This window comes from Manis javanica, chromosome 8, assembly GCF_040802235.1.
Source record: "Manis javanica isolate MJ-LG chromosome 8, MJ_LKY, whole genome shotgun sequence".
Classification (NCBI taxonomy): domain Eukaryota; kingdom Metazoa; phylum Chordata; class Mammalia; order Pholidota; family Manidae; genus Manis; species Manis javanica.
The window spans coordinates 120,378,715-120,395,139 of NC_133163.1; the positions used below are offsets into that span (position 1 = coordinate 120,378,715).

At 40.7% G+C, this 16,425-nt stretch overlaps 1 protein-coding gene across 3 annotated transcripts in view; it reads right to left on the minus strand.

Annotated features, from left to right (window-relative positions):
* Positions 1-16,425, minus strand: part of HEXA (hexosaminidase subunit alpha) — a 34,613-nt gene that overhangs the window by 17,506 nt on the left and 682 nt on the right. The window lies entirely within an intron of this gene.

Below are 16,425 nucleotides of genomic sequence, written 5' to 3' on the forward strand. Positions count from 1 at the left end.
GACCCCTGGGTTCATAAATCCAAAGATTCAGGTATGTCTTTACCTCAGTGCACAATTGCCTCTCTCTCCACACACCCTGCTCCTCCCTGAATCAAAACATTCCCTTCATATCAGTGTGTTTCACACAATCTTAGCAGCACATTCATATTGGTTATAAAGTAGCATTTGGTTTGGCTTCAAGCGTGGAACCTAGGACAGTCACCCAAGCATCTGGCACCTTCCCACTCTCTCAGGTCTACCCTGCACGCTATGTCCTAGCACTCTCCTAGGCTGGTGCCAACACTGGTTTTCCATGCTAACTGTTCCCCTCCATTCCCACCTTTATATATGTCACATCCAGGCTTCCCCTCCCCATATTTAGCCTAATGAAAGCCCTTGAAATCATTCACTGCCCACTCATTTCCTCATTCCAAAGAAGATATACACTGAGCATCTACTGTGCATCAGGAACCGGGCTAGGTGCTGGAGTAGTTCAAAGGCAAACCAAGCCCTGGGTCCCTGCCCTTGAGGAGCTCACAGTCCAGTGGGAGATGCAAATACAGACAAGTACAAAACAGTGTAATAAGGGCTACGGTAGGTGTCACAGCCACCTCCAGGAAGGAGGGGCGGCTTAATGTTGGAGGGGACCTCTGAGTAGGACTTTAACCCCTGAGTTGGTGTTGGTCAGGCTACCAAGAGGGGAAAAGGTACTCCAAGCCTGGAAAGAGCTGATGCAAAAGTGTGGCTAGAGGAAGCGGTGGTCCACTGTTGTCACACTTCTCATCCCAGTAAAGTGGGATGAGAACCCACGGAGCGCCCAGCTGCCCTCAGCGTGGGGCCTTCTCCATAGCGCTGCTGCATTCGGTCTGGGCCATGATGCCTCCTCCCACGAGCCCCAAGACCTTTCACCCTCCAGAGACTGCTAATGAGGCAGGGCAGGGACCTGGGACAAGCATCACGATTAACTTCTCCTGCCTGTGATGAAAAATGCTGAGATACAGAGAGTATGGTATGAACAGGAGGGACCCCATCTTAAGGATAAGCTTCTATTTTAAAAACCAGGGAGTCAGGAGGTAAGATCCTAACACATTCTTTGGTAATCAGCAAATAACCTACTCTATTTTAAGGTGGGGCAAGCAGTCCTAAATGATATGTCCCCACTACTTGAGGGTGATCACTATCTTCAGAGGGGAACAGGATCAAGAAATTCCTGTGTTCAGTTTATCTTACAGGATATGTATAAGACTGACTGTGGATGGTGACATGATGTCTCTCCTCAGAAAGAGACATTGTGAGACCACATGTCAAGCCTACACACCCCACCAACCTATTGCCCCACTCTTGAAAGCCTTAAAAGACAGAATCCTAAGCCCTTAAGCACACCTCCTCCTGAGGTTACCCACACTCCCCTTTCTTCAAGTGTGTATGTTTCACCTTAAATAAAGACTTCTCTCTGCTCAACTTATTGCTTTTTGTCTCTGCAAGCATCTTTTGTTACTTCACTATTTCACTCAATTTTCTAGACCTAAAGTGCAAATTTTCACTCTCTCTGTCCCACTCCAGATCAGTAGGGAGGGGCTACTGAGCGCTCTGGTTTGGGCTTGCAAGTTCCCATCGCCTGAATGACCCAGACAGGGCTGCAGCTGTAAGATCATGCTCTTTAGAGCCGGCCTGAAAATCTCCTTTCTTTGCCTTTGGGGAAATTCTCAGAAGATAATCTCACTCCATCCAGTGCTCTGCGGCTCCCCCAAATGCTGGGGTGGTGAGGGCTTAGTTCCTGCCCTGTGCAGATCCAAGCGGACATTGGACACCAGGTGACCCTGGCTCTAGGAGGTGGCAGGGGATCTGCCCTGGGCCGAGCAGGGGTTCAGTGAGCTTCCCTTTCCTCTCTCTACTCTTCCTTGCTCTCTGCTGCCTGCAAATCCACTGCAATTCCCTGCTACTCTCACTTTAATGAATTCCTTCCTTACCTGCACTCATTCAACCTGCCAGAGAATTCTTTCTCGTTCAGAGTCAACCCTCCCCCACCCAGGGTTGAGGTTTCACCTAGTGCCCAGGGAGAGACCTCCCCAGACACAGCTGCCTGACAACACTAATACCTACTTGGAAGTACAAGCTACACAGCCATAGATGAATCTTGAACCTTCCTCCTTCCATCTTCTTTTGTCAAAGTTGTAGTTAAAGGTTTTCTTTTTTCCCTTACTTTAAAAACTTAACCTGTTCTCCCCACCCTAAATGGAAAGACAACATCTCCCTATACTTCTACATCTCAAGAGATAACTTCGGTTAACATTTTGCAGTCTTTCATTTCTTTGTAAATACGTAGATTTATTATTTTTAAAACAAAAATGAGATCCTAATACATATTTTGTAACTTTTTCCACTTAACATTATTTGCAGATCTTTTGTCAGTATATATAGATCTGTATCATTATTTGTAAGTACTGAATAAAATTTCATTTTTGAGATATAGTTTAAGAAGTTGAAAGTCCTAACTTCTCTTTGTGGACATCTGGGAATGCTTTAACTTTTTGATATTATGAACAATGGTCCAGTGAACACACACACACACACACACACACACACCCCTATATATATATTTCTTGTTTAAGCAGTTACAAGAGATTCCTGTAGGAATATTCCCAGAGGTGGAAATGGTAGACCAAAGATATGAAAAATTTGGGGTTTGACATTGTCAAATTAGTCTTCCTAAATACTGTATTGATTTATATCCCAACCAACATGCATGAGTCCATTTCTCCACATTCTTCTAAAACTAGACTATCTCAAATCTTTTTTCATCTGTGCCAGCCTGATAGATCAAGAAATACATCTTTGTTTTAATCTGTATTTCTTTAATAATGAAAGAATTTGAGCATGCTTTGTATGCATTTACTGGCCATATTATTTGCATTTTTTTAAAGTTAGTTTTCTTTTGTTGATTTGTAGAGCTCTTCCTAGATTTTAATCTTGTCTTCTAAGGTTGCAAATATTTGCCCCATTTTGTCCTTTATTTTTTAACCTTAAGGCTTCTTTTGCTTGTATTTGTTTGTACTCAATCTGTCAAGTCTTTTCCTTTATGGTTTCTTTTATTTGCTTGCTTAAAAAGGCCTCCTTTACCCCTGAGACTATATGAACAGTTTCCTTTATTTCCTTCTAATAGTTTTGTTGCATATCTTCTATCTTTGATCTTTAATCCACCTGAAATTTACTTTTGTGTTTGGTATCAGGTGAAGATTTAAATTTTTTCTGAATTCATAAACAGTCATCCCTACATATTTTTTTAACTAATACATTTTTTCACTTCTGATGAGAAATGCTTCCTTTATCGTATGCTAAATTCTTACGTGTGCAAGTGTTTTGAAAACTCTTGTCTCTGGAACTTATTTTCCTGGCAGTCTTATAATCGGGGAATTCTACCATGTCACATGGCCATCATCTTTTGTCACTCTGCTCAATATATAAATGAATCTGCTCATTTCTGGATCCACACTCCCATTCCTATAAATGTTTTCTCTCCTCCACCAACACTCCTGCACTACACATCACACCCCCCCCACAAGCCCCCCGGCATCTTGTTCCACTACTAACATCCTCGGTCTCTTCTACTTCCTGCTTAACTGCAGCCTGGCTCTCCCCAGTAGTTGCCCTACAGCTTGCTGTGAGGCTGCTCCTTCTCATATTCTGGGGCTGCTTCCAGGCTGCTACCATCAGGTGAAAAAAACACCTCTCTTCTCTGACATTCAGCTGTAACATCTTGAGCCTCTCCTTGCCCCTGCACTCTGCAGCTTCCCGGTCACCTCTCTATTTACCCGAGACTTTGGATCTCAGCCCCAACCCTTCCTCTCTGTGACGAGGCTGGCTATCGTCCCAGGTGACTGCGACTCCAGAGGAAGAACTAACCCACCTTCTGGCCCAGTAGTTGCCCAACGACATCCTCCTCCTCCTTCTCAACACCCTCCCATGGTCACCTCTTGGGCCTTCTTGTCCCCTTCTTGCTTCACTTCATTCTCTCAACCTTCAGCACCATATAGCCAACGGCTAGATGTGAGACACCTCACGCTCAACAGGCCCCAAATCAAACTTTTCTCACCCTGCCTCTAATCTCTTAATCACTCACTTCGTCTCTCTCTCTCTCTCTTTTACTCCTTCCCTCCCTCCCTTCCCCTCCTCTCCTACTATTTTCCCTAGCTTTGTGAATGGCTGCAGAATACATCCAACCTGCTAAATCATACATCTGGAGTCATCCTCAGCCCCTCCCTCTCCATCATAACCCTCTGCTTTCAGACATTCCCACCTCCTGAATTTCTCCTCCATCTTTCTAGTTTTCTCTGTCCCTACAGCCATCAACCTATTTCAGCCACTATTATCTCTTACCTAGACCACTGTGACAGCCTTTTAACTGGGTTTCCTGCCTCTAGTCCTGCTCCCCACCAATCCCCAGGTGAGTCACATCACCTACCCTGTTTAATGGCTTTTACTGGCCTTCCCTGACCTTAGCATAGAGTTCACATCCCTTACCAGGGCTTACTAGGTCGTTTCATGACCTTGAGTCTAGGCCTCTCCAGCTTTCAGAACTGGCTGACCCACCCTAGAGCTGTGTGCTTCAGCCACAGTGACCTTGCGTTTCTTGAATAGGGATGAAGGCTTTTTCCTGAAGGCCTTTCCCACATGCAGTTCTTCCTAGGTGCGTCACTGCCTTCATCCCCACCTACTTTCAGATGTGACGCGACAGCTCTTCGCGGCGGCCCTCTCAAAACGAACCTCCCCCCTTGCCTCAACACACACGTGTTCCCATAGCACCTTGTTCTTCAGTTATCAGCAAAAATCACACTTTACCATATGTCTGTATTCCCACTTTCAGGGACTGTCAATTCTTCAAGGGCAAGGACAGTTCAATTAATATTCTTTGGACTAGCACTACTGACAAATTATAGGTTCTTAATAAATACTACTTGTAATAAGGATGGATGGAAGGAAGCCGGCCAGGAATCTGCTGACTATGAGCTGGGGATCAAAACACGCATAATTTGAGTGCAATTAGATGTTATAAGTTACTACTTTAAGTAAATGACACTGAAGTGTGATTGGTGCTTAAGTCTACCAGAGGCCAGTAGTTTCCCAAATTGCTAATTGTTATTAATGCTTGGTGAAGATATTTATGAACAGTAGAATCCCCAAGATTGCACAGTGAAAAGAGGAAAATCTTTGTAGACAAACAGACCCAACTGAAATTTCTGCTCTACAACTGGCTGTGTCACCCTAAACATGTTACTTAGCCTCTGTGAGTCTCTATTCTGAAAAAAGGGGATAGCACCAACTTCAAGAGCTATCACGAAAATTAAAAGGCATAACATACAGCAAGTGCCGGACATTTAATAAATGCTAGTTTCCTTCCATGTCTTAGTCCCCTTCTCCTAAAAGATCAGGTTTTTGCCACTTGACGAGAGGAGCCCACGGGCAGGGTGCTTTGTGGGATAACCACACCACAGGCACAGCTTCCCTGAGGGCTTTTCATGAGCTTCCTACAGGAGCTTGTAGGCTCCACTGTGCGCCCAACCTGGATGGCAAACAGGCCGACCCTCCCACATATAAGGCATGTGAGCTTGGACCTCTGAATCTGCCCCCAATCTGCCCCCAATCGACTAGGCAGCTCGTCCTAGTCGAAAGACCAAAGCCACCGATGCGGGATCCTAGTACTAGTTACTACCAGGACAAAGCTGAAATGGACAGTAGCTATATTCTTCACCTAGGACACAGTATACCTGGTAGGCCATCCCCCTGTTCTCATCCCAACGCATTACGAAAGAAGGGGAGCTGCTTACTGACACTCTAGCTGACAAGTGACCAAACTTCCTGCCTCTGAGTGTACACTTCCACAGGGAAGAGCTCCACTCCAGGTCCCAACCCCCATCAACCTCAAGATGTGGACACAATTAGCACACCGCTACTGGGGAGGGGTCAGGATTAAGGGCACGGCCAGGAAGTTTAAGTAATAACAGAAGCTTAAAACAGAAACAAAGGAAATGAAAAAGAGAAGTTCCTGTCTCAGTAATGGGTCTTATTCACTACAGTCAGGAACAGAGAAGGAAAGCAAATCCTCTTCTCTACTACAAGGGACCAGAGACCCATAAACCTTGAGGCAGATCACAGAGCCTTTCACACATACATCTCTCTCATCCCTACAGACCTAACTCCCCCTCTTTCGTTGACCTTGTTGTCCGTGGCCCCCCAAAAGTGAGAGAAAGCTCCTAATCCGAGTGGTTAAGCCTCTTGATGCACACTGACTCTATTTTTATCAGTTATTTCCAGGGCTAGCAGAGGAAATTTAAGAAAATGCAGAAACTTAACAGTAACCTCTGTAATTTCTAAAGAAGTATTGTTTGGGCAGTAAACTTCCTTTCCTTCTTTACAATCAACAGGAAAAGGACTGAAGTTTAAACCCTTAACAGGCTAGGAAACCAACAGCACATCCGCTGTAAGCTGTAAGGGGAAAACCCACACCCGTCGCGAAAAACAAATGAAAAAAGAAGGTATCAATTGGCAAAAACCTGCAACGCCTCGCTTCCCTCTTCTGTCTGGAGGTGGGGCAGTGGGAGGAAGAAGATGGGACAGAAAGGCAGCTCTGGGGCTCACACTTTTCTTTTCCCTCCAAGCTTTTAATCTTAGTCAATCTGATGAAAATAAGCATCTCAGTGAGGTGCTAATTTATATTTTTCAAATTTTAAAGGTTGCACATCTCTTCGTGAGTTTATGAGCTGCTTGTATGGCCTTTTGCCCATTTTTCTAGTGTGTTACTGGTCTGTTCTCAAACAGTCTCTAAAAGCCACTCATACTGTACAGAACTCGGTCCTTTGGAATATGACACACTTGTAAATAGTTTTCCTAGGTAATGTCTTTTGACTGTGCTTCTGTCATAAAGGATTTTTACAGTTGAGTTTTCATGACTGTTATATTTCGTGGCATGCTTAGCTAGGCCTTCTCCTAACCAGGAGACCTCCTTGATTTTTCTAACCATTTATGTTTTTTTTCACTTAGTCTTTCATCTACTTGGAATTCATTTTGGCCTAGGATGCAGGTATGCCTGATGCAACACTTTTTCTCTAGATTTTTTTCAATATGGCTCGACACCATGTACTAAATATTCTTCCTTTTCAGTTCTGTTTTGAAATGATGCATTTATCAGAGCCTATATTCCCATATACCTTTGGGTCCATTATTTGGACTTCCTGTTCCGATACACTGAACTATTTATGTGCTAGTATAAACCTATTTGAATTTGTTTAACTTTATATTCGGTGGCCGAAATTTTCCTAGCCATTGTTTTTTTTTTAATTTTTCTACATAATCAGCTGGGCTTTTTGCAAAAAAAAGGAAAAAGAAAAAGAAGTCCTGTTGGGAATTGAATAAAATGACACTACATTCATGACTTAACTTGTACGCCCTATCCAAGCATGTGACATCCCTTTGCATTTACTCAAGTTTCCCTACTCTGCCCCTTAGGCGATTATGTTTTCTTCAGCTACATCTTGAACAATTTTTCTTAGAAATTTTACCTGTCATTGTTATTGTTGCTATGATAGAATTGTGTTCTTTGCCATCACTTTCTCTAACTGGTGCTAATTTGTACATATGAAGGTTATTGCTCTCTTTACATGGATTTTATATCCAGGCAGCTTTTTAAATTTTTATTATTTGAATAAATTTTCAGTGGATTTTTTGGGGTTTCCAAAAAGAACAATTCAAGTTCTTCCCCCCTTTCTCCCTCCCTTATAGTACTTATTACTCTTTATATAACAAATTACATTAAATTTCCTCTTTCTGAACTATCTGGAATACTGGAAATAAACTCTAGATGGTCTTTATATAATAGGCTTTAAAGTGATACAAGCTTCTGTTTGCCCATTTAATTCACAGGTTTTGCATCAATTTTTTAGAAATGAGATTGATCTATGGGTTTTTTAAAAATTCAGTCTTTATTAGACTTCTCAATTTTATATTACTTCATCAAAGAATTTGGAAGCTTTCTTCTTTTATATGCTCTAGAACTATACTGTCCAGTACAGCAGCTGATAGAAACGTGTTAGCTATTTAAATTTATTTATTTTTGAACTGCTTTTTTTGTATCATTAATCTACAATTACATGAGGAACATTATGTTTACTAGGTTCCCCCTTTCACCAAGTCCCCCCCACAACCCCCATTACAGTCACTGTCCGTCAGTGTAGTAAGATGCTGTAGAATCACTACTTGTCTTCTCTGGGTCACACAACCCTCCCCGTGCCTCCCCCCACATTATACATGCTAACTGTAATGCCCCCTTTCTTCCCCTCCCCCTTACCCTTCCCTTCTCACCCATCCACCCCAGCCCCTTTCCCTTTGGTAACTGTTAGTCCATTCTTGGGTTCTGTGAGTCTGCTGCTGTTTTGTTCCTTCAGTTTTTCCTTTGTTCTTATACTTTACATATGAATGAAATCATTTGGTACTTGTCTTTCTCTGCCTGGCTTATTTCACTGAGCATAATACCCTCTAGCTCCATCCATGTTGTTGCAAATAGGATCTGTTTTCTTCTTATGGCTGAATAATATTCCATTGTGTATATGTACCACATCTTCTTTATCCATTCATCTACTGATGGACACTTAGGTTGCTTCCATTTCTTGGCTATTGTAAATAGTGCTGTGATAAACATAGGGGTGCATATGTCTTTTTCAAACTGGGCTCCTGTATTCTTAGGGTAAATTCCTAGAAATGGAATTCCTGGGTCAAATGGTATTTCTATTTTGAGTTTTTTGACGCACCTCCATACTGCTTTCCACAATGGTTGAACTAATTTGCATTCCCACCAGCAGTGTAGGAGGGTTCCCCTTCCTCCACAACCTCGCCAACATTTGTTGTTGTTTGTCTTTTGGATGGTGGCCATCCTTACTGGTGTGAGGGGATATCTCATTGTGGTTTTAATTTGCATTTCTCTGATGACTAGCGATGTGGAGCATCTTTTCATGTGTCTGTTGGCCATCTGAATTTCTTCTTTGGAGAACTGTTTTTTTAAATTGGATTATTTGCTTTTTGTTTGTTGAGGTGCGTGAGCTCTTTATATATTTTGGATGTCAACCCTCTATCGGATCTGTCATTTATGAATATATTCTCCCATACTGTAGAATGCCTTTTTGTTCTATTGATGGTGTCCTTTGCTGTACAGAAGCTTTTCAGCTTGATATAGTCCCACTTGTGCATTTTTGCTTTTTTTTTCCTTGCCCGGGGAGATATGTTCATGAAGAAGTTGCTCATGTTTATGTCCAAGAGATTTTTGCCTATGTTTTTTTCTAAGAGTTTTATGGTTTCATGACTTACATTCAGGTCTTTGATCCATTTCGAATTTACTTTTGTGTATGGGGTTAGACAATGATCCAGTTTCATTCTCCTACATGTAGCTGTCCAGTTTTGCCAGCACCATCTCTTGAAGAGACTCTCATTTCCCCATTGTATGTCCATGGCTCCTTTATTGTATATTAATTGACCATATATGTTTGGGTTAATGTCTGGAGTCTCTATTCTGTTCCATAGGTCTGTGGCTCTGTTCATGTGCCAATACCAAATTGTCTTGATCACTGTGGCTTTGTAGTAGAGCTTGAAGTTGGGGAGTGAGATCCCCCCCACTTTATTCTTCCTTCTCAGGACTGCTTTGGCTATTTGGGGTCTTTGGTGTTTCCATATGAATTTTTGAACTATTTGTTCCAGTTCATTGAAGAATGCTGTTTGTAATTTGATAGGGATTGCATTGAATCTGTAGATTGCTTTAGGCAGGATGGCCATTTTGACAATATTAATTCTTCCTAGCCAAGAGCATGGGATGAGTTTCCATTTGTTAGTGTCCTCTTTAATTTCTCTTAAGAGTGTCTTGTAGTTTTCAGGTATAGGTCTTTCACTTTCTTTGTTAGGTTTATTCCTAGGTATTTTATTCTTTTTGATGCAACTGTGAATGGAATTGTTTTCCTGATTTCTCTTTCTATTAGTTCATTGTTAGTGTATAGGAAAGCCACAGATTTCTGTGTATTAATTTTGTGTCCTGCAACCTTGCTGAATTCTGATTATCAGTTCTAGTAGTTTTGGAGTGGAATCTTTAGGGGCTTTTATGTACAATATCATGTCATCTGCAAATAGTGGCAGTTTGACTTCTTTCCCAATCTGGATTCTTGAATTTCTTTGTTTTGTCTAATTGCCGTGGCTAGGACCTCCAGTACTATGCTGAATAACAGTGGGGAGAGTGGGCAACAGTGTCTTGTTCCCGATCTTAGAGGAAAAGCTTTCAGCTTCTCGCTGTTCTGTATGATGTTGGCTGTGGGTTTATCATATATGGCCTTTATTATGTTGAGGTACTTGCCCTCTATGCCTATTTTGTTGAGAGTTTTTATCATGAATGCATGTTGAATTTTGTTGAATGCTTTTTCAGCATCTATGAGGATGATCATGTGATTTTTGTCCTTCTTTTTGTTTATGTGGTGGATGATGTTGATGAATTTTTGAATGTTGTTCCATCCTTGCATTCCTGAGATGAATCCCACTTGGTCATGGTGTATGATCCTCTTGATATATTTTTGAATTTGGTTTGCTAATATTTTGTTGAGTATTTTTGCATCTACATTCATCAGGGATATTGGTCTGTAATTTTCTTTTTTGGTGGAGTCTTTGTCTGGTTTTGGTATTAGGGTGATGGTGGCTTCATAGAATATGTTTGGGAGTATTCCCTCCTCTTCTACTTTTTGGAAAACTTTAAGGAGAATGGTATTATGACTTCTCTGTATGTCTGATAAAATTCTGTGGTAAATCCATCTGGCCCATGAGTTTTGCTCTTGGGTAGTTTTTTGATTAGAGCTTCAATTTCATGGCTGGTAATTGGTCTGTTTAGATTTTCTGTTTCTTCCTTGGTCAGTCTTGGAAGGTTGTATTTTTCTAGGAAGTTGTCCATTTCTTCTAGGTTTTCCAACTTGTTGGCATATAGGTTTTCATAGTATTCTCTAATAATTCTTTGTATTTCTGTGGGGTCCATCATGATTTTTCCTTTCTCATTGCTGATTCCTTTGATGTGTGTTGATTCTCTTTTTACTCTTATTAAGTCTGGCTAGAGGCTTATCTATTTTGTTTATTTTCTCAAAGAACCAGCTCTTGGTTTCATTAATTTTTTTCTATTGTTTTATTCTTCTCAATTTTATTTATTTATTCTCTGATCTTTAATATGTCCCTCCGTCTGCTGACTTTGGGTCCCATTTGTTCTTCTTTTTCCAATTTTGATAATTGTGACCTTAGACTATTCATTTGGGATTGTTCTTCCTTCTTTAAATAGGCCTGGATTACTATATACTTTTCCCTTAAAACTGCTTTTGTTGCGTCCCACAGAAGTTGGGGCTTTGTGTTGTTGTTGTCATGTGTTTCTGTATATTGCTTGATCTCTATTTTAACTTGGTTGTTGATGCATTGATTATTTAGGGGCATGTTGTTAAGCCTCCATGTGTTTGTGAGCCTTTTTGCTTTCTTTGTACAATTTATTTCTAGTTTTATACCTTTGTGGTCTGAGAAGTGGGTTGGTAGAATTTCAATCTTTTTGAATCCACTGCGGCTCTTTTTGTGGCCTAGTATGTGGTCTATTCTGGAAAATGTTCCATGTGCACTTGAGAAGAATGTGTATCCTGCTGCTTTTGGGTGTAGAGTTCTGTAGATGTCCATTAGGTCCATCTGTTCTAGTGTGTTGTTCAGTGTCTCTGTGTCCTTTCTTATTTTCTGTCTGGTGAATCTGTCCTTTGGAGTAAGTGGTGTGTTGAAGTCTCCTAAAATGAATGCATTGCATTCTATTACCTCCCTAAATTCTATTAGTATTTGTTTCACATATGTTGGTGCTCCTGTATTGGGTGCATATATATTTATAATGGTTATATCCTCTTGTTGGACTGACCCCTTTATCATTATGTAATGTCCTTCTTTATCTCTTGTTACTTTCTTTGTTTTAAAGTCTATTTTGTCTGATACTAGTACTGCAACACCTGCTTTTGTCTCCTTGTTGTTTGCATGAAATATATTTTTCCATCCCTTGACTTTTAGTCTGTGCATGTCTTTCGGTTTGAGGTGAGTCTCTTGTAAGCAGCATACAGATGGGTCTTGCTTTTTGATCCATTCTGTTACTCTGTGTCTTTTGATTGGTGCATTCAGTCCATTTACATTTAGGGTGATTATTGAAAGATATGTACTTATTGCCATTGCAGGCTTTAGATTCGTGGTTACCAAAGGTTCAAGGTTAGCTTCTTTACTATCTTACCATCTAACTTAACTCGCTTATTGAGCTACTATAAACACAGTCTGTTGATTCTTTATTTCTCTCCCTTCTTATTCCTCCTCCTCCATTCTTTATATGTTAGGTGTTTTATTTTGTGTGAACTGTTTTTTTTATTTTATTTTATTTTTAAAAAGTGTTGAGGTACATGCAATAAAATGCCCAAATCTTAAAATGAACAAAGCTTGATGCATTTTGACATAAGTATATGCTTGTGTCATCTATATACAGACTTTTTAATTTGATTTTGATTTTAATTTTAAAATCACCAAGTCCTTCCTTCTACAGTACCCTCCTTCAGAGACAGTGAAGACAGTCATCACTATTTCCTTGTTAGCTTTGGAAGTGCTTGGAATGTAGGCAGACTTAAAAAAAAAAGCCGCAGCAACTGCTTTGAAATTAGGTGATTTGCCTGACAGAACATAAACAAGTGATTAATAAACTTGTTACTTTAATAAACTGGTTGATTCCTGAATAAACATGTTGCAGACCCTGTGTCCTCCACTGTATATGGTCTTCAAGCAGAATATATAAGGCAGGCAGAGCAATGATACCTCAAAGAAAAAAGACTCAAAATTTTCATCAACCAGGCCCAGACTACCCACTATACATCTTGATCAAGCTGACCTTCTTGGTCACAGTACTACCCATGGCTATTGGAACAGAATTATGATTTAGTAATAAAGAAAACAAAAGGGTCATGGATAGAGGCTGGTTGAAGATTGCAGGCCAAACCAGTCTAGACCCTGGGATTCAAATGGAACATGACCATTTTGCCCCTCACTAATAACTATGGCCCTGCTACCTATCTCCTTCCAAATCATAGTTCTCCCCTTCATGCATCTGTCCATTCTCTGCGTACCCCTTCACAAGAAAAATAATTCTCTACTACAAAACTTTCTCCCTCTGTTGTTTTTCCTCTTTGTTTTTAAAACAATAAACACTGGCAATCAAGTCTTCTGCAGGATGTCCTGGAAAACTTAAAGTGTACTTAGCCACTGATGAGTGCAGAGAGGAGTGGAAAGAACAAGTTGCATTACTGTTTCCCCCCAGCCAGCTGCCCGATCCTATCTGTTTCCCTCCTATGATTCCTAGATGGATTCCCAATGTCTCTCCAGTGTTGGGCTAAGAGCAGCGGGAGCTGGGACCACAGCGAGTATCATCTTGCTTTTCCTGGAATCACATGCTAATATTCCAAATTTGAAACCTGAAAGGAAAGGCAATCAATTCTAAATGAAACCTGCAAATCATCTCCTTTTTGATGGTCTTAGAAATAAACAAAAACCATGAAACCTTCTTAGACACTTTTATACAAAGTAGCCACTTTAGGTTAATATATCCAACAAATAATTAATTATCTACTGTGTTCCAAGCATAGTTATAGAATGAATGACCAAAGGCAGCAGTTTAGGAGATTCAGATTATAATGAACTATGCAGTTGATTAACTGAGTCACTTGTTTAATACTGGAGGATGAGCAAATCAAGTATTGATAATGACTATGGAAGGATTCCAATATTCATATAATAATCTTCCTTCTATTCTAGAATAAAAGGGTTTGGAAAGGGGCTGGGAGTTATTCTGTACAGGGATAGTGGCATCCTAAATAACTCACAAGGATGAGCATGTGAACATTAGAACAGGAAGGTAACTGTATAATAGCCATTAAATACTATGGCTTCAGTCAACCAGTTTCAGGAAAAGCAAAGAATGCAGTCAAATGGCTCAGATTTAGCCACTTTACCTGAAAAATTTCAGGCTTTATCAGCTCCATCAAGCCCCTACAAAAGTATCTGGAGCAATGTAAGATGCATGCCATCCCAAATGATCAGATCTTTGATTTGCAAACAGGATGTGGCTAATAATCAAAACACAGAACTAGGTTCATTCAAGGATCTAGAGCCTAGAATAATGTCATCTAACAGGTTTAACAGTATGCAACACACACACTCCATTTGGCAGAAACATTTCTTAAGGACAAAGGCAGGTAGCAAATACTAAACACCTCCACAGATCATTTAGCACTTGATGGACTACAGCTAATCCTTGAAGGTGAATTCAGAATAGAATCGAACCCGAACAACACACTTATTTGTCAGAGAAAGCATGAATTCCACTGAATTCCAGGTTCAGATAAAAACCAGAAGTTGTGCTGCATGGAGAAAAACACTGGCCCAGAGCCTACAAGGAAGTTATCTGGAGGAAGGGATACAAAGCTGTTAGCTAAAATTTAACTTGCCTGTTAATTTCTTCACTAAAATCATCCCCCTAGAGAAATATACTTTGGTATGGGCCTTGCTACCTTTGCTTTCCCCTCCACTGATTCATTCTACTTTTTTTCAGAAATAGGGTTATAGCTGCTTATCTGAAAGCCTCTGCAGCCAACTATATTCCAAAGGGCAGACTCCACAGGATGAACAATAGCAAAATGACTTGTACCTCTTTGGTAATGTTCAGCCAGACCAGTTTTCATTCTCTCTCAATGGATAAGAACCATCAACTAACCTAACAGGAAATTCATGCACAGGAAAGTAGTAAGTCGAAATAAACATCTTAGTTGTGTCTGAATCTCTTTTATTAGGGAATTTAGAGCACACCTTTTCCACATAATTATCTCCCCAGTTCTATTTTCTTGGATAAACTGTAGACAGAAAGCAATGGAAATAAGGGCTTAATTTAGAAGTACAGGAATTATCCTAATTTACACAGTAGAAGTAAACGTTCTAATTTGAGCACTTTATAAATATGTCGTGGCCTTTTGCTTCATATTTCTATTGGACTGCAAAGCATGGGCCTAAGTCTTAGACTCTTTTTTGTAACGTCCAGCTTACCCAAGCAATGGGATAGGCACATACCAATTAGATGACAGATGTTTTTTGCACAAGCCAGGCCTTAACTGTTTTATACCAAAATAAACACATTCTGAGTTCCAATCTTGTGTAAGGCATTCTATTATTTGTCATGAAGGAGTCACAGAAATATGTGACCCTCCACACTCACAACAGCAGGCCTTTTACCCTCTCCAGCCTAATGTATCTTACCAGTTAGGAACTACCTTGATGCTGAGACTCTCTTTATTTCCCTAAATTATCTGTCATCTCTAAGCACCATCTGTTTAATCAAATGCTTAAGTCTATAAATCAAATGAGAACATTTGTGAAAGTAATTTAAGCACACTGAAACATCATACAAAATGTTACCATATGGCCCAACCAAAAATATGGCTTCCCCCCATAAACACTTATACATTATAATCAGATAACTAGATTCTAGGAGAGTTTCTATAAAACTCTAAATTTGAAGCCCGTAACATAGCACTTTATTTTGTGGCGTTGCTAACTTTGTTATGGGTTAAGTTTGTTTTCCTCAGTGCTTGTCCCCACCAGCAATGAAGCAGAATTAAAGTTCTATTTGAATACACTCCTAGGGCGGAGTGGGCCAGAGCCAGGGTAGACACAGGCAGGCTCCTTCCTGTGAGGCTTCTGCGCAGTTTTTGGTAGGGCTGAGAAGTCCTTGGTTGATTCTTTGGCCTTGAGGGTTTGATCTGATTGTTGGATTAAAGACATGGGACTGCGCCCTGACATTTTGTATCTGGGGAATTTTTGTCATCTGGGGAGTGTCTGTGCCCTTCAAGCCACTCTTGGGTCCTGTGGCTTCATTTAATAAATCTCTGAATTATCTCCGGCTCTCTGGCTTTATCTGATTAATTCCCTGAGTTCTTGGGGGGGCCTCACCCTCTTTTCATCTGGCTCCTGTCTTTCTGCCTAACAACTTTACTCGTGACTCTACTCAATCAGTTTGCAGAGAAATAATTCTTACACACAATTTTCAGCAGCTGCCTTAAGGTGAACTGCCTGCCCCTGCTATTCTATTTTAGATGAAACCAAATCCAAAGCAGCCCTGACTCTTCATTTCAACCCCACACTTCCCCCAGGCTCATTCCTCCCCACCACCCAGCCCCTACCTTCTGGAAGTGCTCTGTGATTTCTCTCACAGTTTAAACATTTAGTGAACGTGCTATGAGTCAGGCATTTTTGTGTAACTTTGCGTAAGTGAGTAGATTTCTCATGTCTTCTCTTACCGACTTTTGGTGTCAGCTCTGGTATCCTCTACCCAGCCCT